Raw genomic sequence first — 24,461 nt, 5'->3', positions numbered from 1 at the left:
TGTGTTCCCTTCAAGCTAGGTGATGGAAGGCTTTCACACACACTTATCTCTCAGAACTGAGCATGTGGAGAGACGTTCGTTCATCCAGCACAAAGGGAAAGGGTTGCAGGAGAAACCCTTACTCTGGTTTCTCTGTCTGTTTCCAAGTGCCGGTTTGAAGTGCCTGCCGTTTTCACTGTAAAACCGAGTTGGAGCTTGTACCTCCCCATATAAATGTATGGATTGGTGTTGGCAACTGGAAAGAAACTTTGTGTTCCCTTCAAGCTAGGTGAAGGGCGGCTTTCACACACACTTATCTCTCAGAACTGAGCATGTGGAGAGACGTTCGTTCATCCAGCACAAATGGAAAGGGTTGAAGGAAAAACCCTTACTCTTTATTCTCAGTCTGTTTCCTAGTGCCGGTTTGAAATGCCTGCCGTTTTCACTGTAAAACCGAGTTGGAGCATGTACATACCCATATATATGTATGGAGTGGAGTTTGCAACTGAAAAGAAAGTGTGTGTTCCCTTCAAGATGGGTTAAGGACGGCTTTCACACACACTTATCTCTCAGAACTGAGCATGTGGAGAGACGTTCGTTCATCCAGCACAAAGGGAACGGGTTGCAGGAGAAACCCTTACTCTGGTTTCTCAGTCTGTTTCCTAGTGCCGGTTTGAAGTGTCTGCCGTTTTCACTGTAAAACCGAGTTGGAGCTTGTACCTTCCCATATATATGTATGGAGTGGAGTTGGCAACTGAAAAGAAAGTGTGTATTCCCTTCAAGCTAGGTGAAGGACGGCTTTCACACAAACTTATCTCTCAGAAATGAGCATGTGGAGAGACGTTCGTTCATCCAGCACAAGGGATCGGGTTGCAGGAGAAACCATTACTCTGGTTTCTCAGTCTGTTTACTAGTGCCGGTTTGAAGTGCCTGCCGTTTTCACTGTAAAACCGAGTTGGAGCTTGTACCTCCCCATATATATGTATGGAGTGGAGTTTGCAACTGAAAAGAAAGTGTGTGTTCCCTTCAAGATGGGTTAAGGACGGCTTTCACACACACATATCTCTCAAAACTGAGCATGTGGAGAGACTATCATTCATCTAGCAGTAAGTGAACGTGTAGTAGGAGAAACACTTACTCTGGATTCTCAGTCTGTTTCCTAGTGCCGGTTTGAAGTGCCTGCCGTTTTCACTTTAAAACCGAGTTGGAGCTTGTACATACCCATATATATGTATGGAGTGGAGTTTGCAACTGAGAAGAAACTTTGTGTTCCCTTCAAGCAAGGTGAAGGACGGCTTTCACACACACTTATCTCTCAGAACTGAGCATGTGGAGAGACGTTCGTTCATCCAGCACAAGGGAACGGGTTGCAGGGGAAACACTTACTCTGGTTTCTCAGTCTGTTTCCTAGTGCCGGTTTGAAGTGCCTGCCGTTTTCACTGTAAAACCGAGTTGGAGCTTGTACCTCCCCATATATATGTATGGATTGGAGTTGGCAACTGAAAAGAAACTTTGTGTTCCCTTCAAGCTAGGTGAAGGACGACTTTCACACACACTGATCTCTCAGAACTGAGCATGTGGAGAGACGTTCGTTCATCCAGCACAAAGGGAACGGTTTGCAGGAGAAACCCTTACTCTGGTTTCTCAGTCTGTTTCCTAGTGCCAGTTTGAAGTGCCTGCCGTTTTCTCTGTAAAACCGAGTTGGAGCTTGTACCTCCCCATATATATGTATGGAGTGGAGTTGGCAACTGAAAAGAAACTTTGTGTTCCCTTCAAGCTAGGTGAAGGACGGCTTTCACACACACTTATCTCTCAGAACTGAGCATGTGGAGAGACGTTCGTTCATCCAGCACAGAGGGAACGGGTTGCAGGAGAAACCCTTACTCTGGTTTCTCAGTCTGTTTCCTAGTGCCGGTTGGAAGTGCCTGCCGTTTTCACTGTAAAACCGAGTTGGAGCTTGTACCTCCCCATATATATGTATGGAGTGGAGTTGGCAACTGGAAAGAAACTTTGTGTTCCCTTCAAGCTAGGTGAAGGACGGCTTTCACACACACTTATCTCTCAGAACTGAGCATGTGGAGAGACGTTCGTTCATCCAGCAAAAAGGGAACGGGTTGCAGGAGAAACCCTTACTCTGGTTTCTCAGTCTGTTTCCTAGTGCCGGTTTGAAGTGCCTGCCGTTTTCACTGTAAAACCGAGTTGGAGCTTGTACCTCCCCATATATATGTATGGAGTGAAGTTGGCAACTGAAAAGAAACTTTGTGTTCCCTTCAAGCTAGGTGAAGGACGGCTTTCACACACACTTATCTCTCAGAACTGAGCATGTGGAGAGACGTTCGTTCATCCAGCACAAAGGGAACGGGTTGCAGGAGAAACCCTCACTCTGGTTTCTCAGTCTGTTTCCTAGTGCCGGTTTGAAGTGCCTGCCGTTTTCACTGTAAAACAGAGATAGAGCTTGTTCCTCCCCATATATATGTATGGAGTGGATTTGGCAAATGAAAATAAAGTGTGTGTTCCCGTCAAGCTAGGTGAAGACGGCTTTCACACACTCTTATCTCTCAGAACTGAGCATGTGGAGAGACGTTCGTTCATCCAGCACAAAGGGAACGGGTTGCAGGAAAAACCCTTACTCTGGTTTCTCAGTCTGTTTCCTAGTGCCGGTTTGAAGTGCCTGCCGTTTTCACTGTAAAACCGAGTTGGAGCTTGTACCTCCCCATATATATGTATGGAGTGGAGTTGGCAACTGAAAAGAAACTTTGTGTTCCCTTCAAGCTAGGTGAAGGACGGCATTCACACACAATTATCTCTCAGAACTGAGCATGTGGAGAGACGTTCGTTCATCCAGCACAAAGGGAACGGGTTGCAGGAGAAACCCTTACTCTGGTTTCTCAGTCTGTTTCCTAGTGCCGGTTTGAAGTGCCTGCCGTTTTCACTGTAAAACCGAGTTGGAGCTTGTACCTCCCCATATATATATATGGAGTGGAGTTGGCAACTGAAAAGAAACTTTGTGTTCCCTTCAAGCTAGGTGAAGAACGGCTTTCACACACACTTATCTCTCAGACCTGAGCATGTGGAGAGACGTTCGTTCATCCAGCACAAAGGGAACGGGTTGCAGGAGAAACCCTTACTCTGGTTTCTCAGTCTGTTTCCTAGTGCCGGTTTGAAGTGCCTGCCGTTTTCACTGTAAAACCGAGTTGGAGCTTGTACCTCCCCATATATATGTATGGAGTGGATTTGGCAACTGAAAAGAAACTTTGTGTTCCCTTCAATCTAGGTGAAGGACGGCTTTCACACACACTTATCTCTCAGAACTGAGCATGTGGAGAGACGTTCGTTCATCCAGCACAAAGGGATCGGGTTGCAGGAGAAACCCTTACTCTGGTTTCTCAGTCTGTTTCCTAGTGCCGGTTTGAAGTGCCTGCCGTTTTCACTGTAAAACCGAGTTGGAACTTGTACCTCCCCATATATATGTATGGAGTGGAGTTGGCAACTGAAAAGAAAATTTGTGTTCCCTTCAAGCTAGGTGAAGGACGGCTTTCACACACACTTATCTCTCAGAACTGAGCATGTGGAGAGACGTTCGTTCATCCAGCACAAAGGGAACGGGTTGCAGGAGAAACCCTTACTCTGGTTTCTCAGTCTGTTTCCTAGTGCCGGTTTGAAGTGCCTGCCGTTTTCACTGTAAAACCGAGTTGGAGCTTGTACCTCCCCATATATATGTATGGAGTTGATTTGGCAACTGAAAAGAAACTTTGTGTTCCCTTCAAGCTAGGTGAAGGACGGCTTTCACACACACTTATCTCTCAGAACTGAGCATGTGGAGAGACGTTCGTTCATCCAGCACAAAGGGAACGGGTTGCAGGAGAAACCATTACTCTGGTTTCTCAGACTGTTTCCTAGTGCCGGTTTGAAGTGCCTGCCGTTTTCACTGTAAAACCGAGTTGGAGCTTGTACCTCCCCATATATATGTAAAGAGTGGATTTGGCAACTGAAAAGAAACTTTGTGTTCCCTTCAAGCTAGGTGAAGGACGGCTTTCACACACACTTATCTCTCAGAACTGAGCATGTGGAGAGACGTTCGTTCATCCAGCACAAAGGGAACGGGTTGCAGGAGAAACCCTTACTCTGGTTTCTCAGTCTGTTTCCTAGTGCCGGTTTGAAGTGCCTGCCGTTTTCACTGTAAAACCGAGTTGGAGCTTGTACCTCCCCATATATATGTATGGAGTGGAGTTGGCAACTGAAAAGAAACTTTGTGTTCCCTTCAAGCTAGGTGAAGGACGGCTTTCACACACACTTATCTCTCAGAACTGAGCATGTGGAGAGACGTTCGTTCATCCATCACAGAGGGAACGGGTTGCAGGAGAAACCCTTACTCTGGTTTCTCAGTCTGTTTCCTAGTGCCGGTTTGAAGTGCCTGCCGTTTTCACTGTAAAACCGAGTTGGAGCTTGTACCTCCCCATATATATGTATGGAGTGGAGTTGGCAAATGTAAAGAAACTTTGTGTTCCCTTCAAGCTAGGTGAAGGACGGCTTTCACACACACTTATCTCTCAGAACTGAGCATGTTGAGAGACGTTCTTACATCCAGCACAAAGGGAACGGGTTGCAGGGAAACCCTTACTCTGGTTTCTCAGTCTGTTTCCTAGTGCCGGTTTGAAGTGCCTGCCGTTTTCACTGTAAAACCGAGTTGGAGCTTGTACCTCCCCATATATATGTATGGAGTGAAGTTGGCAACTGAAAAGAAACTTTGTGTTCCCTTCAAGCTAGGTGAAGGACGGCTTTCACACACACTTATCTCTCAGAACTGAGCATGTGGAGAGACGTTCGTTCATCCAGCACAAAGGGAACGGGTTGCAGGAGAAACCCTCACTCTGGTTTCTCAGTCTGTTTCCTAGTGCCGGTTTGAAGTGCCTGCCGTTTTCACTGTAAAACAGAGATAGAGCTTGTTCCTCCCCATATATATGTATGGAGTGGATTTGGCAACTGAAAATAAAGTGTGTGTTCCCGTCAAGCTAGGTGAAGACGGCTTTCACACACTCTTATCTCTCAGAACTGAGCATGTTGAGAGACGTTCGTTCATCCAGCACAAAGGGAACGGGTTGCAGGAAAAACCCTTACTCTGGTTTCTCAGTCTGTTTCCTAGTGCCGGTTTGAAGTGCCTGCCGTTTTCACTGTAAAACCGAGTTGGAGCTTGTACCTCCCCATATATATGTATGGAGTGGAGTTGGCAACTGAAAAGAAACTTTGTGTTCCCTTCAAGCTAGGTGAAGGACGGCATTCACACACAATTATCTCTCAGAACTGAGCATGTGGAGAGACGTTCGTTCATCCAGCACAAAGGGAACGGGTTGCAGGAGAAACCCTTACTCTGGTTTCTCAGTCTGTTTCCTAGTGCCGGTTTGAAGTGCCTGCCGTTTTCACTGTAAAACCGAGTTGGAGCTTGTACCTCCCCATATATATGTATGGAGTTGATTTGGCAACTGAAAAGAAACTTTGTGTTCCCTTCAAGCTAGGTGAAGGACGGCTTTCACACACACTTATCTCTCAGAACTGAGCATGTGGAGAGACGTTCGTTCATCCAGCACAAAGGGAACGGGTTGCAGGAGAAACCCTTACTCTGGTTTCTCAGTCTGTTTCCTAGTGCCGGTTTGAAGTGCCTGCCGTTTTCACTGTAAAACCGAGTTGGAGCTTGTACCTCCCCATATATATGTAAAGAGTGGATTTGGCAACTGAAAAGAAAATTTGTGTTCCCTTCAAGCTAGGTGAAGGACGGCTTTCACACACACTTATCTCTCAGAACTGAGCATGTGGAGAGACGTTCGTTCATCCAGCACAAAGGGATCGGGTTGCAGGAGAAACCCTTACTCTGGTTTCTCAGTCTGTTTCCTAGTGCCGGTTTGAAGTGCCTGCCGTTTTCACTGTAAAACCGAGTTGGAGCTTGTACCTCCCCATATATATGTATGGAGTGGAGTTTGCAACTGAAAAGAAACTTTGTGTTCCCTTCAAGCTAGGTGAAGGACGGCTTTCACACACACTTATCTCTCAGAACTGAGCATGTGGAGAGACGTTCGTTCATCCAGCACAAAGGGAACGGGTTGCAGGAGAAACCCATACTCTGGTTTCTCAGTCTTTTTCCTAGTGCCGGTTTGAAGTGCCTGTCGTTTTCACTGTAAAACCGAGTTGGAGCTTGTACCTCCCCATATATATGTATGGAGTGGAGTTGGCAACTGAAAAGAAACTTTGTGTTCCCTTCAAGCTAGGTGTAGGACGGCTTTCACACACACTTATCTCTCAGACCTGAGCATGTGGAGAGACGTTCGTTCATCCAGCACAAAGGGAACGGTATGCAGGAGAAACGCTTACTCTGGTTTCTCATTCTGTTTCCTAGTGCCGGTTTGAAGTGCCTGCCGTTTTCACTGTAAAACCGAGTTGGAGCTTGTACCTCCCCATATATATGTATGGAGAGTAGTTGGCAACTGAAAAGAAACTGTGTTCACTTCAAGCTAGTTGAAGGTCGGCTTTCACACACACTTATCTCTCAGAACTGAGCATGTGGAGAGACGTTCGTTCATCCAGCACAAAGGGAACGGGTTGGAGGGGAAACCATTACTCTGGTTTCTCAGTCTGTTTCCTAGTGCCGGTTTGAAATGCCTGCCGTTTTCACTGTAAAACCGAGTTGGAACTTGTACCTCCCCATATATATGTATGGAGTGGGGTTGGCAACTGAAAAGAAACTTTGTGTTCCCTTCAAACTAGGTGAATTACGGCTTTCACACACACTTATCTCTCAGAACTGAGCATGTGGAGAGACGTTCGTTCATCCAGCACAAAGGAACGGGTTGCAGGAGAAACCTTTACTCTGGTTTCTCAGTCTGTTTCCTAGTGCCGGATTGAAGTGCCTGCCGTTTTCACTGTAAAACCGAGTTGGAGCTTGTACCTCCCCATATATATGTATGGAGTGGTGTTTGCAACTGAAAAGAAACTTTGTGTTCCCTTCAAGCTAGGTGAAGGACGGCTTTCACACACACTTATCTCTCAGAACTGAGCATGTTGAGAGACGTTCTTACATCCAGCACAAAGGGAACGGGTTGCAGGAAAAACCCTTACTCTTTATTCTCAGTCTGTTTCCTAGTGCCGGTTTGAAGTGCCTGCCGTTTTCACTGAAACCCGATTTGGAGCTTGTACCTCCCCATATATATGTATGGAGTGGAGTTGGCAACTGAAAAGGAACTTTGTGTTCCCTTCAAGCTAGGTGATGGAAGGCTTTCACACACACTTATCTCTCAGAACTGAGCATGTGGAGAGACGTTCGTTCATCCAGCACAAAGGGAACGGGTTGCAGGAGAAACCCTTACTCTGGTTTCTCTGTCTGTTTCCTAGTGCCGGTTTGAAGTGCCTGCCGTTTTCACAGTAAAACCGAGTTGGAGCTTGTACCTCCCCATATAAATGTATGGATTGGATTTGCCAACTGAAAAGAAACTTTGTGTTCCCTTCAAGTTAGGTGAAGGACGGCTTTCACACACACTTATCTCTCAGAACTGAGCATGTGGAGAGACGTTCGTTCATCCAGCACAAAGGGAACGGGTTGCAGGAGAAACCCTTACTCTGGTTTCTCAGTCTGTTTCCTAGTGCCGGTTTGAAGTACCTGCCGTTTTCACTGTAAAACCGAGTTGGTGCTTGTACCTCCCCATATATATGTATGGAGTGGAGTTTGCAACTTAAAAGAAACTTTGTGTTCCCTTCAAGCTAGGTGAAGGACGGCTTTCACACACACTTATCTCTCAGAACTGAGCATGTGGAGAGACGTTCGTTCATCCAGCACAAAGGGAACGGGTTGCAGGAGAAACCCTTACTCTGGTTTCTCAGACTTTTTCCTAGTGCCGGTTTGAATTGCCTGCCGTTTTCACTGTAAAACCGAGTTGGAGCTTTTACCTCCCCATATATATGTATGGAGTGGAGTTGGCAACTGAAAAGAAACTTTGTGTTCCCTTCAAGGTAGGTGTAGGACGGCTTTCACACACAATTATCTCTCAGACCTGAGCATGCGGAGAGACGTTCGTTCATCCAGCACAAAGGAACGGTTTGCAGGAGAAACCCTTACTCTGGTTTCTCAGTCTGTTTCCTAGTGCCGGTTTGAAGTGCCTGCCGTTTTCACTGTAAAACCGAGTTGGAGCTGGTACCTCCCCATATATATGTATGGAGAGTAGTTGGCAACTGAAAAGAAACTGTGTTCACTTCAAGCTAGTTGAAGGACGGCTTTCACACACACTTATCTCTCAGAAATGAGCATGTGGAGAGACGTTCGTTCATCCAGCACAAAGGGAACGGGTTGGAGGGGAAACCATTACTCTGGTTTCTCAGTCTGTTTCCTAGTGCCGGTTTGAAATGCCTGCCGTTTTCACTGTAAAACCGAGTTGGAGCTTGTACCTCCCCATATATATGTATGGAGTGGGGTTGGCAACTGAAAAGAAACTTTGTGTTCCCTTCAAACTAGGTGAATTACGGCTTTCACACACACTTATCTCTCAGAACTGAGCATGTGGAGAGACGTTCGTTCATCCAGCACAAAGGGAACGGTTTGCAGGAGAAACCTTTACTCTGGTTTCTCAGTCTGTTTCCTAGTGCCGGATTGAAGTGCCTGCCGTTTTCACTGTAAAACCGAGTTGAAGCTTGTACCTCCCCATATATATGTATGGAGTGGAGTTGGCAACTGTAAAGAAACTTTGTGTTCCCTTCAAGCTAGGTGAAGGACGGCTTTCACACACACTTATCTCTCAGAACTGAGCATGTTGAGAGACGTTCTTACATCCAGCACAAAGGGAACGGGTTGCAGGAAAAACCCTTACTCTTTATTCTCAGTCTGTTTCCTAGTGACGGTTTGAAGTGCCTGCCGTTTTCACTGTAAAACCGAGTTGGAGCTTGTACCTCCACATATATATGTATGGAGTGGATTTGGCAACTGAAAAGAAACTTTGTGTTCCCTTCAAGCTAGGTGATGGAAGGCTTTCACACACACTTATCTCTCAGAACTGAGCATGTGGAGAGACGTTCGTTCATCCAGCACAAAGGGAACGGGTTGCAGGAGAAACCCTTACTCTGGTTTCTCTGTCTGTTTCCTAGTGCCGGTTTGAAGTGCCTGCCGTTTTCTCTGTAAAACCGAGTTGGAGCTTGTACCTCCCCATATAAATGTATGGATTGGAGTTGGCAACTGAAAAGAAACTTTGTGTTCCCTTCAAGCTAGGTGAAGGACGGCTTTCACACACACTTATCTCTCAGAACTGAGCATGTGGAGAGACGTTCGTTCATCCAGCACAAAGGGAACGGGTTGCAGGAGAATCCCTTACTCTGGTTTCTCAGTCTGTTTCCTAGTGCCGGTTTGAAGTGCCTGCCGTTTTCACTGTAAAACCGAGTTGGAGCTTGTAACCCCCATATATACGTATGGAGTGGAGTTGGCAACTGAAAAGAAACTTTGTGTTCCCTTCAAGCTAGGTGAAGGACGGCATTCACACACACTTATCTCTCAGAACTGAGCATGTGGAGAGACGTTCGTTCATCCAGCACAAAGGGAACGGGTTGCAGGAGAAACCCTTACTCTGGTTTCTCAGTCTGTTTCCTAGTGCCGGTTTGAAGTGCCTGCCGTTTTCACTGTAAAACCGAGTTGGAGCTTGTACCTCCCCATATATATATATGGAGTGGATTTGGCAACTGAAAAGAAACTTTGTGTTCCCGTCAAGCTAGGTGAAGAACGGCTTTCACACACACTTATCTCTCAGAACTGAGCATGTGGAGAGACGTTCGTTCATCCAGCACAAAGGGAACGGGTTGCAGGAGAAACCCTTACTCTGGTTTCTCAGTCTGTTTCCTAGTGCCGGTTTGAAGTGCCTGCCGTTTTCACTGTAAAACCGAGTTGGAGCTTGTACCTCCCCATATATATGTATGGAGTGGAGTTGGCAACTGAAAAGAAACTTTGTGTTCCCTTCAAGCTAGGTGAAGGACGGCTTTCACACACACTTATCTCTCAGAACTGAGCATGTGGAGAGACGTTCGTTCATCCAGCACAAAGGGAACGGGTTGCAGGAGAAACCCTTACTCTGGTTTCTCAGTCTGTTTCCTAGTGCCGGTTTGAAGTGCCTGCCGTTTTCACTGTAAAACCGTGTTGGAGCTTGTACCTCCCCATATATATGTATGGAGTGGAGTTTGCAACTGAAAAGAAACTTTGTGTTCCCTTCAAGCTAGGTGAAGGACGGCTTCCACACACACTTATCTCTCAGAACTGAGCATGTGGAGAGACGTTCTTTCATCAAGCACAAAGGGAACGGGTTGCAGGAGAAACCCTTACTCTGGTTTCTCAGTCTGTTTCCTAGTGCCGGTTTGAAGTGCCTGCCGTTTTCACTGTAAAACCGAGTTGGAGCTTGTACCTCCCCATATATATGTATGGAGTGGAGTTGGCAACTGGAAAGAAACTTTGTGTTCCCTTCAAGCTATGTGAAGGAAGGCTTTCACACACACTTATCTCTCAGAACTGAGCATGTGGAGAGACGTTCGTTCATCCAGCACAAAGGGAACGGGTTGCAGGAGAAACCCTTACTCTGGTTTCTCAGTCTGTTTCCTAGTGCCGGTTTAAAGTGCCTGCCGTTTTCACTGTAAAACCGAGTTGGAGCTTGTACCACCCCATATATATGTATGGAGTGAAGTTGGCAAATGAATAGAAACTTTGTGTTCCCTTCAATCTAGGTGAAGGACGGCTTTCACACACACTTATCTCTCAGAACTGAGCATGTGGAGAGACGTTCTTTCATCAAGCACAAAGGGAACGGGTTGCAGGAGAAACCCTCACTCTGGTTTCTCAGTCTGTTTCCTAGTGCCGGTTTGAAGTGCCTGCCGTTTTCACTGTAAAACCGAGTTGGAGCATGTACATACCCATATATATGTATGGAGTGGAGTTTGCAACTGAAAAGAAAGTGTGTGTTCCCTTCAAGATGGGTTAAGGACGGCTTTCACACACACATATCTCTCAAAACTGAACATGTGGAGAGACTATCATTCATCTAGCACTAAGTGAACGTGTAGTAGGAGAAACACTTACTCTGGATTCTCAGTCTGTTTCCTAGTGCCGGTTTGAAATGCCTGCCGTTTTCACTGTAAAACCGAGTTGGAGCTTGTACCTCCCCATATATATGTATGGAGTGGGGTTGGCAACTGAAAAGAAACTTTGTGTTCCCTTCAAACTAGGTGAATTACGGCTTTCACACACACTTATCTCTCAGAACTGAGCATGTGGAGAGACGTTCGTTCATCCAGCACAAAGGGAACGGGTTGCAGGAGAAACCTTTACTCTGGTTTCTCAGTCTGTTTCCTAGTGCCGGTTTGAAGTGCCTGCCGTTTTCACTGTAAAACCGAGTTGGAGCTTGTACCTCCCCATATATATGTATGGAGTGGAGTTGGCAACTGTAAAGAAACTTTGTGTTCCCTTCAAGCTAGGTGAAGGACGGCTTTCACACACACTTATCTCTCAGAAATGAGCATGTTGAGAGACGTTCTTACATCCAGCACAAAGGGAACGGGTTGCAGGAAAAACCCTTACTCTTTATTCTCAGTCTGTTTCCTAGTGCCGGTTTGAAGTGCCTGCCGTTTTCACTGTAAAACCGATTTGGAGCTTGTACCTCCCCATATATATGTATGGAGTGGAGTTGGCAACTGAAAAGGAACTTTGTGTTCCCTTCAAGCTAGGTGATGGAAGGCTTTCACACACACTTATCTCTCAGAACTGAGCATGTGGAGAGAAGTTCGTTCATCCAGCACAAAGGGAACGGGTTGCAGGAGAAACCCTTACTCTGGTTTCTCTGTCTGTTTCCTAGTGCCGGTTTGAAGTGCCTGCCGTTTTCACAGTAAAACCGATTTGGAGCTTGTACCTCCCCATATAAATGTATGGATTGGATTTGCCAACTGAAAAGAAACTTTGTGTTCCCTTCAAGCTAGGTGAAGGACGGCTTTCACACACACTTATCTCTCAGAACTGAGCATGTGGAGAGACGTTCGTTCATCCAGCACAAAGGGAACGGGTTGCAGGAGAAACCCTTACTCTGGTTTCTCAGTCTGTTTCCTAGTGCCGGTTTGAAGTGCCTGCCGTTTTCACTGTAAAACCGAGTTGGAGTTTGTACCTCCCCATATATATGTATGGAGTGGAGTTGGCAACTGAAAAGAAACTTTGTGTTCCCTTCAAGCTAGGTGAAGGACGGCTTTCACACACACTTATCTCTCAGAACTGAGCATGTGGAGAGACGTTCGTTCATCCAGCACAAAGGGAACGGGTTGCAGGAGAAACCCTTACTCTGGTTTCTCAGTCTGTTTCCTAGTGCCGGTTTGAAGTGCCTGCCGTTTTCACTGTAAAACCGAGTTGGAGCTTGTACCTCCCCATATATATGTATGGAGTGGAGTTGGCAACTGAAAAGAAACTTTTTGTTCCCTTCAAGCTAGGTGTAGGACGGCTTTCACACACACGTATCTCTCTAAACTGAGCATGTGGAGAGACGTTCGTTCATCCAGCACAAAGGGAACGGTTTGCAGGAGAAACGCTTACTCTGGTTTATCAGTCTGTTTCCTTGTGCCGTTTTGAAGTGCCTGCCGTTTTCACTGTAAAACCGAGTTGGAGCTTGTACCTCCCCATATATATGTATGGAGAGTAGTTGGCAACTGAAAAGAAACTGTGTTCACTTCAAGCTAGTTGAAGGACGGTTTTCACACACACTTATCTCTCAGAACGGAGCATGTGGAGAGACGTTCGTTCATCCAGCACAAAGGGAACAGGTTGGAGGGGAAACCCTTACTCTGGTTTCTCAGTCTGTTTCCTAGTGCCGGTTTGAATTGCCTGCCGTTTTCACTGTAAAACCGAGTTGGAGCTTGTACCTCCCCATATATATGTATGGAGTGGGTTTGGCAACTGAAAAGAAACTTTGTGTTCCCTTCAAACAAGGTGAATTACGGCTTTCACACACACTTATCTCTCAGAACTGAGCATGTGGAGAGACGTTCGTTATCCAGCACAAAGGGAACGGGTTGCAGGAGAAACCCTTACTCTGGTTTCTCAGTCTGTTTCCTAGTGCCGGTTTGAAGTGCCTGCCGTTTTCACTGTAAAACCGAGTTGGAGCTTGTACCTCCCCATATATATGTATGGAGTGGAGTTGGCAACTGTAAAGAAACTTTGTGTTCCCTTCAAGCTAGGTGAAGGACGGCTTTCACACACACTTATCTCTCAGAACTGAGCATGTTGAGAGACGTTCTTACATCCAGCACAAAGGGAACGGGTTGCAGGAAAAACCCTTACTCTTTATTCTCAGTCTGTTTCCTAGTGCCGGTTTGAAGTGCCTGCCGTTTTCACTGTAAAACCGAGTTGGAGCTTGTACCTCCCCATATATATGTATGGAGTGGAGTTGGCAACTGAAAAGAAACTTTGTGTTCCCTTCAAGCTAGGTGATGGAAGGCTTTCACACACACTTATCTCTCAGAACTGAGCATGTGGAGAGACGTTCGTTCATCCAGCACAAAGGGAAAGGGTTGCAGGAGAAACCCTTACTCTGGTTTCTCTGTCTGTTTCCAAGTGCCGGTTTGAAGTGCCTGCCGTTTTCACTGTAAAACCGAGTTGGAGCTTGTACCTCCCCATATAAATGTATGGATTGGTGTTGGCAACTGGAAAGAAACTTTGTGTTCCCTTCAAGCTAGGTGAAGGGCGGCTTTCACACACACTTATCTCTCAGAACTGAGCATGTGGAGAGACGTTCGTTCATCCAGCACAAATGGAAAGGGTTGAAGGAAAAACCCTTACTCTTTATTCTCAGTCTGTTTCCTAGTGCCGGTTTGAAGTGCCTGCCGTTTTCACTGTAAAACCGAGTTGGAGCTTGTACCTCCCCATATATATGTATGGAGTGGAGTTGGCAACTGAAAAGAAACTTTGTGTTCCCTTCAAGCTAGGTGATGGAAGGCTTTCACACACACTTATCTCTCAGAACTGAGCATGTGGAGAGACGTTCGTTCATCCAGCACAAAGGGAAAGGGTTGCAGGAGAAACCCTTACTCTGGTTTCTCTGTCTGTTTCCTAGTGCCGGTTTGAAGTGCCTGCTGTTTTCACTGTAAAACCGAGTTGGAGCTTGTACCTCCCCATATAAATGTATGGATTGGAGTTGGCAACTGAAAAGAAACTTTGTGTTCCCTTCAAGCTAGGTGAAGGACGGCTTTCACACACACTTATCTCTCAGAACTGAGCATGTGGAGAGACGTTCGTTCATCCAGCACAAAGGGAACGGGTTGCAGGAGAAACCCTTACTCTGGTTTCTCAGTCTGTTTCCTAGTGCCGGTTTGAAGTGCCTGCCGTTTTCACTGTAAAACCGAGTTGGAGCTTGTACCTCCCCATATATATGTATGGAGTGGAGTTTGCAACTGAAAAGAAACTTTGTGTTCCCTTCAAGCTAGGTGAAGGACGGCTTTCACACACACTTATCTCTCAGAACTGAGCATGTGGAGAGACGTTCGTTCATCCAGCACAAAGGGAACGGGTTGCAGGAGAAACCCTTACTCTGGTTTCTCAGTCTGTTTCCTAGTGCCGGTTTGAAGTGCCTGCCGTTTTCACTGTAAAACAGAGTTGGAGCTTGTACCTCCCCATATATATGTATGGAGTGGATTTGGCAACTGAAAGGAAACTTTGTGTTCCCTTCAAGCTAGGTGAAGGACGGCTTTCACACACACTTATCTCTCAGAACTGAGCATGTGGAGAGACGTTCGTTCATCCAGCACAAATGGAACGGGTTGCAGGGGAAACCATTACTCTGGTTTCTCAGTCTGTTTCCTAGTGCCGGTTTGAAGTGCCTGCCGTTTTCACTGTAAAACCGAGTTGGAGCTTGTACCTCCCCATATATATGTATGGAGTGGATTTGGCAACTGAAAGGAAACTTTGTGTTCCCTTCAAGCTAGGTGAAGGACGGCTTTCACACACACTTATCTCTCAGAACTGAGCATGTGGAGAGACGTTCGTTCATCCAGCACAAATGGAACGGGTTGCAGGGGAAACCATTACTCTGGTTTCTCAGTCTGTTTCCTAGTGCCGGTTTGAAGTGCCTGCCGTTTTCACTGTAAAACCGAGTTGGAGCTTGTACCTCCCCATATATATGTATGGAGTGGATTTGGCAACTGAAAGGAAACTTTGTGTTCCCTTCAAGCTAGGTGAAGGACGGCTTTCACACACACTTATCTCTCAAAACTGAGCATGTGGAGAGACGTTCGTTCATCCAGCACAAATGGAACGGGTTGCAGGGGAAACCATTACTCTGGTTTCTCAGTCTGTTTCCTAGTGCCGGTTTGAAGTGCCTGCCGTTTTCACTGTAAAACCGAGTTGGAGCTTGTACCTTCCCATATATATGTATGGAGTGGATTTGGCAACTAAAAAGAAACTTTGTGTTCCCTTCAAGCTAGTTGAAGGACGGCTTTCACACACACTTATCTCTCAGAACTGAGCATGTGGAGAGACGTTCGTTCATCCAGCACAAAGGGATCGGGTTGCAGGAGAAACCATTACTCTGGTTTCTCAGTCTGTTTCCTAATGCCGGTTTGAAGTGCCTGCCGTTTTCACCGTAAAACCGAGTTGGAGCTTGTACCTCCCCATATATATGTATGGAGTGGAGTTTGCAACTGTAAAGAAACTTTGTGTTCCCTTCAAGCTAGGTGAAGGACGGCTTTCACACACACTTATCTCTCAGAACTGAGCATGTTGAGAGACGTTCTTACATCCAGCACAAAGGGAACGGGTTGCAGGAAAAACCCATACTGTTTATTCTCAGTCTGTTTCCTAGTGCCGGTTTGAAGTGCCTGCCGTTTTCACTGTAAAACCGAGTTGGAGCTTGTACCTCCACATATATATGTATGGAGTGGATTTGGCAACTGAAAAGAAACTTTGTGTTCCCTTCAAGCTAGGTGATGGAAGGCTTTCACACACACTTATCTCTCAGAACTGAGCATGTGGAGAGACGTTCGTTCATCCAGCACAAAGGGAACGGGTTGCAGGAGAAACCCTTACTCTGGTTTCTCTGTCTGTTTCCTAGTGCCGGTTTGAAGTGCCTGCCGTTTTCACTGTAAAACCGAGTTGGAGCTTGTACCTCCCCATATAAATGTATGGATTGGAGTTGGCAACTGAAAAGAAACTTTGTGTTCCCTTCAAGCTAGGTGAAGGACGGCTTTCACACACACTTATCTCTCAGAACTGAGCATGTGGAGAGACGTTCGTTCATCCAGCACAAAGGGAACGGGTTGCAGGAGAATCCCTTACTCTGGTTTCTCAGTCTGTTTCCTAGTGCCGGTTTGAAGTGCCTGCCGTTTTCACTGTAAAACCGAGTTGGAGCTTGTAACCCCCATATATACGTATGGAGTGGAGTTGGCAACTGAAAAGAAACTTTGTGTTCCCTTCAAGCTAGGTGAAGGACGGCATTCAAACACACTTATCTCTCAGAACTGAGCATGTGGAGAGACGTTCGTTCATCCAGCACAAAGGGAACGGGTTGCAGGAGAAACCCTTACTCTGGTTTCTCTGTCTGTTTCCTAGTGCCGGTTTGAAGTGCCTGCCGTTTTCACTGTAAAACCGAGTTGGAGCTTGTACCTCCCCATATATATATATGGAGTGGAGTTGGCAACTGAAAAGAAACTTTGTGTTCCCTTCAAGCTAGGTGAAGGACGGCTTTCACACACACTTATCTCTCAGAACTGAGCATGTGGAGAGACGTTCGTTCATCCAGCACAAAGGGAACGGGTTGCAGGAGAAACCCTTACTCTGGTTTCTCAGTCTGTTTCCTAGTGCCGGTTTGAAGTGCCTGCCGTTTTCACTGTAAAACCGTGTTGGAGCTTGTACCTCCCCATATATATGTATGGAGTGGAGTTTGCAACTGAAAAGAAACTTTGTGTTCCCTTCAAGCTAGGTGAAGGACGGCTTCCACACACACTTATCTCTCAGAACTGAGCATGTGGAGAGACGTTCGTTCATCAAGCCCAAAGGGAACGGGTTGCAGGAGAAACCTTTACTATGGTTTCTCAGTCTGTTTCCTAGTGCCGGTTTGAAGTGCCTGCCGTTTTCACTGTAAAACCGAGTTGGAGCTTGTACCTCCCCATATATATGTATGGAGTGGTGTTGGCAACTGGAAAGAAACTTTGTGTTCCCTTCAAGCTATGTGAAGGACGGCTTTCACACACACTTATCTCTCAGAACTGAGCATGTGGAGAGACGTTCGTTCATCCAGCACAAAGGGAACGGGTTGCAGGAGAAACCCTTACTCTGGTTTCTCAGTCTGTTTCCTAGTGCCGGTTTAAAGTGCCTGCCGTTTTCACTGTAAAACCGAGTTGGAGCTTGTACCTCCCCATATATTTGTATGGAGTGAATTTGGCAAATGAATAGAAACTTTGTGTTCCCTTCAATCTAGGTGAAGGACGGCTTTCACACACACTTATCTCTCAGACCTGAGCATGTGGAGAGACGTTCGTTCATCCAGCACAAAGGGAACGGGTTGCAGGAGAAACCCTCACTCTGGTTTCTCAGTCTGTTTCCTAGTGCCGGTTTGAAGTGCCTGCCGTTTTCACTGTAAAACCGAGTTGGAGCATGTACATAACCATATATATGTATGGAGTGGAGTTTGCAACTGAAAAGAAAGTGTGTGTTCCCTTCAAGATGGGTTAAGGACGGCTTTCACACACACATATCTCTCAAAACTGAGCATGTGGAGAGACTATCATTCATCTAGCACTAAGTGAACGTGTAGTAGGAGAAACACTTACTCTGGTTTCTCAGTCTGTTTCCTAATGCCGGTTTGAAGTGCCTGCCGTTTTCACTGTAAAACCGAGTTGGAGCATGTACATAACCATATATATGTATGGAGTGGAGTTTGCAACTGAAAAGAAAGTGTGTGTTCCCTTCAAGATGGGTTAAGGACGGCTTTCACACACACATATCTCTCAAAACTGAGCATGTGGAGAGACTATCATTCATCTAGCACTAAGTGAACGTGTAGTAGGAGAAACACTTACTCTGGATTCTCAGTCTGTTTCCTAGTGCCGGTTTGAAGTGCCTGCCGTTTTCACTTTAAAACCGAGTTGGAGCTTGTACATACCCATATATATGTATGGAGTGGAGTTTGCAACTGAGAAGAAACTCTGTGTTCCCTTCAAGCTAGTTGAAGGACGGCTTTCACACACACTTATCTGTCAGAACTGAGCATGTGGAGAGACGTTCGTTCATCCAGCACAAAGGGAACGGGTTGCAGGGGAAACACTTACTCTGGTTTCTCAGTCTGTTTCCTAGTGCCGGTTTGAAGTGCCTGCCGTTTTCACTGTAAAACCGAGTTGGAGCTTGTACCTCCCCATATATATTTATGGATTGGAGTTGGCAACTGAAAAGAAACTGTGTTCCCTTCAAGCTAGGTGAAGGACGGCTTTCACACACACTTATCTCTCAGAACTGAGCATGTGGAGAGACGTTCGTTCATCCAGCACAAAGGGAATGGGTTGCAGGAGAAACCCTTACTCTGGTTTCTCAGTCTGTTTCCTAGTGCCGGTTTGAAGTGCCTGCCGTTTTCACTGTAAAACCGAGTTGGAGCTTGTACCTCCCCATATATATTTATGGATTGGGGTTTTCAACTGAAAAGAAACTTTGTGTTCCCTTCAAGCAATGTGAAGGACGGCTTTCACACACACTTATCTCTCAGAACTGAGCATGTGGAGAGACGTTCGTTCATCCAGCACAAAGGGAAAGGGTTGCAGGAGAAACCCTTACTCTGGTTTCTCAGTCTGTTTCCTAGTGCCGGTTTGAAGTGCCTTCCGTTTTCTCTGTAAAACCGAGTTGGAGCTTGTACCTCCCCATATATATGTATGGAGTGGAGTTGGCAACTGAAAAGAAACTTTGTGTTCCCTTCAAGCTAGGTGAAGGACGGCTTTCACACACACTTATCTCTCAGAACTGAGCATGTGGAGAGACGTTCGTTCATCCAGCACAAAGGGAACGGGTTGCAGGAGAATCCCTTACTCTGGTTTCTCAGTCTGTTTCCTAGTGCCGGTTTGAAGTGCCTGCCGTTTTCACTGTAAAACCGAGTTGGAGCTTGTACCTCCCCATATATATGAATGGAGTGGAGTTGGCAACTGGAAAGAAACTTTGTGTTCCCTTCAAGCTAGGTGAAGGACGGCTTTCACACACACTTATCTCTCAGAACTGAGCATGTGGAGAGACGTTCGTTCATCCAGCACAAAGGGAACGGGTTGCAGGGAAACCCTTACTCTGGTTTCTCAGTCTGTTTCCTAGTGCCAGTTTGAAGTGCCTGCCGTTTTCACTGTAAAACCGAGTTGGAGCTTGTACCTCCCCATATATATGTATGGAGTGAAGTTGGCAACTGAAAAGAAACATTGTGTTCCCTTCAAGCTAGGTGAAGGACGGCATTCACACACACTTATCTCTCAGAACTGAGCATGTGGAGAGACTTTCGTTCATCGAGCACAAAGGGAACGGGTTGCAGGAGAAACCCTCACTCTGGTTTCTCAGTCTGTTTCCTAGTGCCGGTTTGAAGTGCCTGCCGTTTTCACTGTAAAACAGAGATGGAGCTTGAACCTCCCCATATATATGTATGGAGTGGAGTTGGCAACTGTAAAGAAAGTGTGTGTTCCCTTCAAGCTAGGTGAAGGACGGCTTTCACACACACTTATCTCTCAGAACTGAGCATGTGGAGAGACGTTCGTTCATCCAGCACAAAGGGAACGGGTTGCAGGAGAAACCCTTACTCTGGTTTCTCAGTCTGTTTCCTAGTGCCGGTTTGAAGTGCCTGCCGTTTTCACTGTAAAACCGAGTTGGAGCTTGTACCTCCCCATATATATGTATGGAGTGGAGTTGGCAACTGAAAAGAAACTTTGTGTTCCCTTCAAGCTAGGTGAAGGACGGCATTCACACACACTTATCTCTCAAATCTGAGCATGTGGAGAGACGTTCTTTCATCCAGCACAAAGGGATCGGGTTGCAGTAGAAACCCTTACTCTGGTTTCTCAGTCTGTTTACTAGTGCCGGTTTGAAGTGACTGCCGTTTTCACTGTAAAACCGAGTTGGAACTTGTACCTCCCCATATATATGTATGGAGTGGAATTGGCAACTGAAAAGAAACTTTGTGTTCCCTTCAAGCTAGGTGAAGGACGGCTTTCACACACACTTATCTCTCAGAACTGAGCATGTGGAGAGACGTTCGTTCATCCAGCACAAAGGGAAAGGGTTGCAGGAGAAACCCTTACTCTGGTTTCTCAGTCTGTTTCCTAGTGCCGGTTTGAAGTGCCTTCCGTTTTCTCTGTAAAACCGAGTTGGAGCTTGTACCTCCCCATATATATGTATGGAGTGGAGTTGGCAACTGAAAAGAAACTTTGTGTTCCCTTCAAGCTAGGTGAAGGACGGCTTTCACACACACTTATCTCTCAGAACTGAGCATGTGGAGAGACGTTCGTTCATCCAGCACAAAGGGAACGGGTTGCAGGGGAAACCATTACTCTGGTTTCTCAGTCTGTTTCCTAGTGCCGGTTTGAAGTGCCTGCCGTTTTCACTGTAAAACCGAGTTGGAGCTTGTACCTCCCCATATATATGTATGCAGTGGATTTGGCAACTGAAAAGAAACTTTGTGTTCCCTTCAAGCTAGGTGAAGGACGGCTTTCACACCCACTTATCTCTCAGAACTGAGCATGTGGAGAGACGTTCGTTCATCCAGCACAAAGGGATCGGGTTGCAGGAGAAACCTTTACTCTGGTTTCTCAGTCTGTTTCCTAGTGCCGGTTTGAAGTGCCTGCCGTTTTCACTGTAAAACCGAGTTGGAACTTGTACCTCCCAATATATATGTATGGAGTGGAGTTTGCAACTTAAAAGAAACTTTGTGTTCCCTTCAAGCTATGTGAAGGACGGCTTTCACACACACTTATCTCTCAGAACTGAGCATGTGGAGAGACGTTCGTTCATCCAGCACAAAGGGAACGGGTTGCAGGGGAAACCCTTACTCTGGTTTCTCCGTCTGTTTCCTAGTTCCTGTTTGATGTGCCTGCCGTTTTCACTGTAAACCCGAGTTGGAGCTTGTACCTCCCCATATATATGTATGGAGTGGAGTTGGCAACTGAAAAGAAACTTTGTGTTCCCTTCAAGCTAGGTGAAGGACGGCTTTCACACACACTTATCTCTCAGAACTGAGCATGTGGAGAGACTTTCGTTCATCCAGCACAAAGGGAACGGGTTGCAGGGGAAACCCTTACTCTGGTTTCTCCGTCTGTTTCCTAGTTCCTGTTTGATGTGCCTGCCGTTTTCACTGTAAACCCGAGTTGGAGCTTGTACCTCCCCATATATATGTATGGAGTGGAGTTGGCAACTGAAAAGAAACTTTGTGTTCCCTTCAACCTATGTGAAGGACGGCTTTCACACACACTTATCTCTCAGAACTGAGCATGTGGGGAGACGTTCGTTCATCCAGCACACAGGGAACGGGTTGCAGGAGAAACCCTTACTCTGGTTTCTCAGTCTGTTTCCTAGTGCCGGTTTGAAGTGCCTGCCGTTTTCTCTGTAAAACCGAGTTGGAGCTTGTAACTCCCCATATATATGTATGGAGTGGAGTTGGCAACTGAAAAGAAACTTTGTGTTCCCTTCAAGCTAGGTGAAGGACGGCTTTCACACACAATTATCTCTCAGAACTGAGCATGTGGAGAGACTTTCGTTCATCCAGCACAAAGGGAACGGGTTGCAGGAGAAACCCTTACTCTGGTTTCTCAGTCTGTTTCCTAGTGCCGGTTTGAAGTGCCTGCCGTTTTCACTGTAAAACCGAGTTGGAGCTTGTACCTCCCCATATATATGTATGGAGTGGAGTTGGCAACTGAAAAGAAACTTTGTGTTCCCGTCAAGCTAGATGAAGGACGGCTTTGACACACACTCAACTCTCAGAACTGAGCATGTGGAGAGACGTTCGTTCATCCATCACAAATGGAAAGGGTTGCAGGAGAAACACTTACACTGGTTTCTCAGTGTGTTTCCTAGTGCAGGTTTGAAGTTCCTGAGGTTTGCTCTGTAAAGCCGAGTTAGAGCTTATTCCTCAACATATATATCTATAGAGTGAATTTGGCAACTGACAAGAAACTTTGTGTTCCCTTCAAGCTAGGTGAAGGAAGGCTTTCACACACACTTATCTCTCAGAACTGAGCATGTGGAGAGACGTTCGTTCATCCAGCACAAAGGGAACGGGTTGGAGGGGAAACCATTACTCTGGTTTCTCAGTCTGTTTCCTAGTGCCGGTTTGAAGTGCCTGCCGTTTTCACTGTAAAACCGAGTTGGAGCTTGTACCTCCCCATATATATGTATGGAGTGGAGTTGGCAACTGAAAAGAAACTTTGTGTTCCCTTCAAGCAAGGTGAAGGACGGCTTTCACACACACTTATCTCTCAGAACTGAGCATGTGGAGAGACGTTCGTTCATCCAGCACAAAGGGAACGGGTTGCAGGAGAAACCCTTACTCTGGTTTCTCAGTCTGTTTCCTAGTGCCGGTTTGAAGTGCCTGCCGTTTTCTCTGTAAAACCGAGTTGGAGCTTGTACCTCCCCATATATATGTATGGAGTGGAGTTGGCAACTGAAAAGAAACTTTGTGTTCCCTTCAAGCTAGGTGAAGGACGGCTTTCACACACACTTATCTCTCAGAACTGAGCATGTGGAGAGACTTTCGTTCATCCAACACAAAGGGAACGGGTTGCAGGAGAAACCCTTACTCTGGTTTCTCCCTCTGTTTCCTAGTGCCGGTTTGATGTGCCTGCCGTTTTCACTGTAAACCCGAGTTGGAGCTTGTACCTCCCCATATATATGTATGGAGTGGATTTGGCAACTGAAAAAAAACTTTGTGTTCCCTTCAAGCTAGGTGAAGGAAGGGTTTCACACACACTTATCTCTCAGAACTAAGCATGTGGAGAGACGTTCGTTCATCCAGCACAAAGGGAACGGGTTGCAGGAGGAACCCTTACTCTGTTTTCTCAGTCTGTTTCCTAGTGCCGGTTTGAAGTGCCTGCCGTTTTCACTGTAAAACCGAGTTGGATCTTGTTCCTCCCCATATATATGTATGGAGTGGAGTTGGCAACTGAAAAGAAACTTTGTGTTCCCTTCAAGCTAGGTGAAGGACGGCTTTCACACACACTTATCTCTCAGAACTGAACATGTGTAGAGACGTTCGTTCATCCAGCACAAAGGGAACGGGTTGCAGGAGAAACCCTTACTCTGGTTTCTCAGTCTTTTTCCTAGTGCCGGTTTGAAGTGCCTGCCGTTTTCACTGTAAAACCGAGTTGGAGCTTGTACCTCCCCATATATATGTATGGAGTGGAGTTGGCAACTGAAAAGAAACTTTGTGTTCCCTTCAAGCTAGGTGTAGGGCGGCTTTCACACACACTTATCTCTCAGACCTGAGCATGTGGAGAGACGTTCGTTCATCCAGCACAATGGGATCGGGTTGCAGTAGAAACCCTTACTCTGGTTTCTCAGTTTGTTTCCTAGTGCCGGTTTGAAGTGACTGCCTTTTTCACTGTAAAACCGAGTTGGAGCTTGTACCTCCCCATATATATGTATGGAGTGGAGTTGGCAAATGAAAAGAAACTTTGTGTTCCCTTCAAGCTAGGTGAAGGACGGCTTTCACACACACTTATCTCTCAGAACTGAGCATGTGGAGAGACGTTCTTTCATCCAGCACAAAGGGAACGGGTTGCAGGAGAAACCATTACTCTGGTTTCTCAGTCTGTTTCCTAGTGCCGGTTTGAAGTGCCTGCCGTTTTCACTGTAAAACAGAGTTGGAGCTTGTACCTCCCCATATATATGTATGGAGTGGAGTTTGCAACTGAAAAGAAACTTTGTGTTCCCTTCAAGCTAGGTGAAGGAAGGCTTTCACACACACTTATCTCTCAGAACTGAGCATGTGGAGAGACGTTCGTTCATCCAACACAAAGGGAACGGGTTGCAGGAGAAACCCTTACTCTGGTTTCTCAGTCTGTTTCCTAGTGCCGGTTTGAAGTGCCTGCCGTTTTCACTGTAAAACCGAGTTGGAGCTTGTACATACCCATATATATGTATGGAGTGGATTTGGCAACTGAAAGGAAACTTTGTGTTCCCTTCAAGCTAGGTGAAGGACGGCTTTCACACACAGTTATCTCTCAGAACTGAGCATGTGGAGAGACGTTCGTTCATCCAGCACAAAGGGAACGGGTTGCAGGGGAAACCATTACTCTGGTTTCTCAGTCTGTTTCCTAGTGCCGGTTTGAAGTGCCTGCCGTTTTCACTGTAAAACCGAGTTGGAGCTTGTACCTCCCCATATATATGTATGCAGTGGATTTGGCAACTGAAAAGAAACTTTGTGTTCCCTTCAAGCTAGGTGAAGGACGGCTTTCACACCCACTTATCTCTCAGAACTGAGCATGTGGAGAGACGTTCG

Source organism: Vicugna pacos, chromosome 31 (genome assembly GCF_048564905.1).
Source record: "Vicugna pacos chromosome 31, VicPac4, whole genome shotgun sequence".
NCBI lineage: Eukaryota > Metazoa > Chordata > Mammalia > Artiodactyla > Camelidae > Vicugna > Vicugna pacos.
This window is presented reverse-complemented; position numbering follows the sequence as displayed.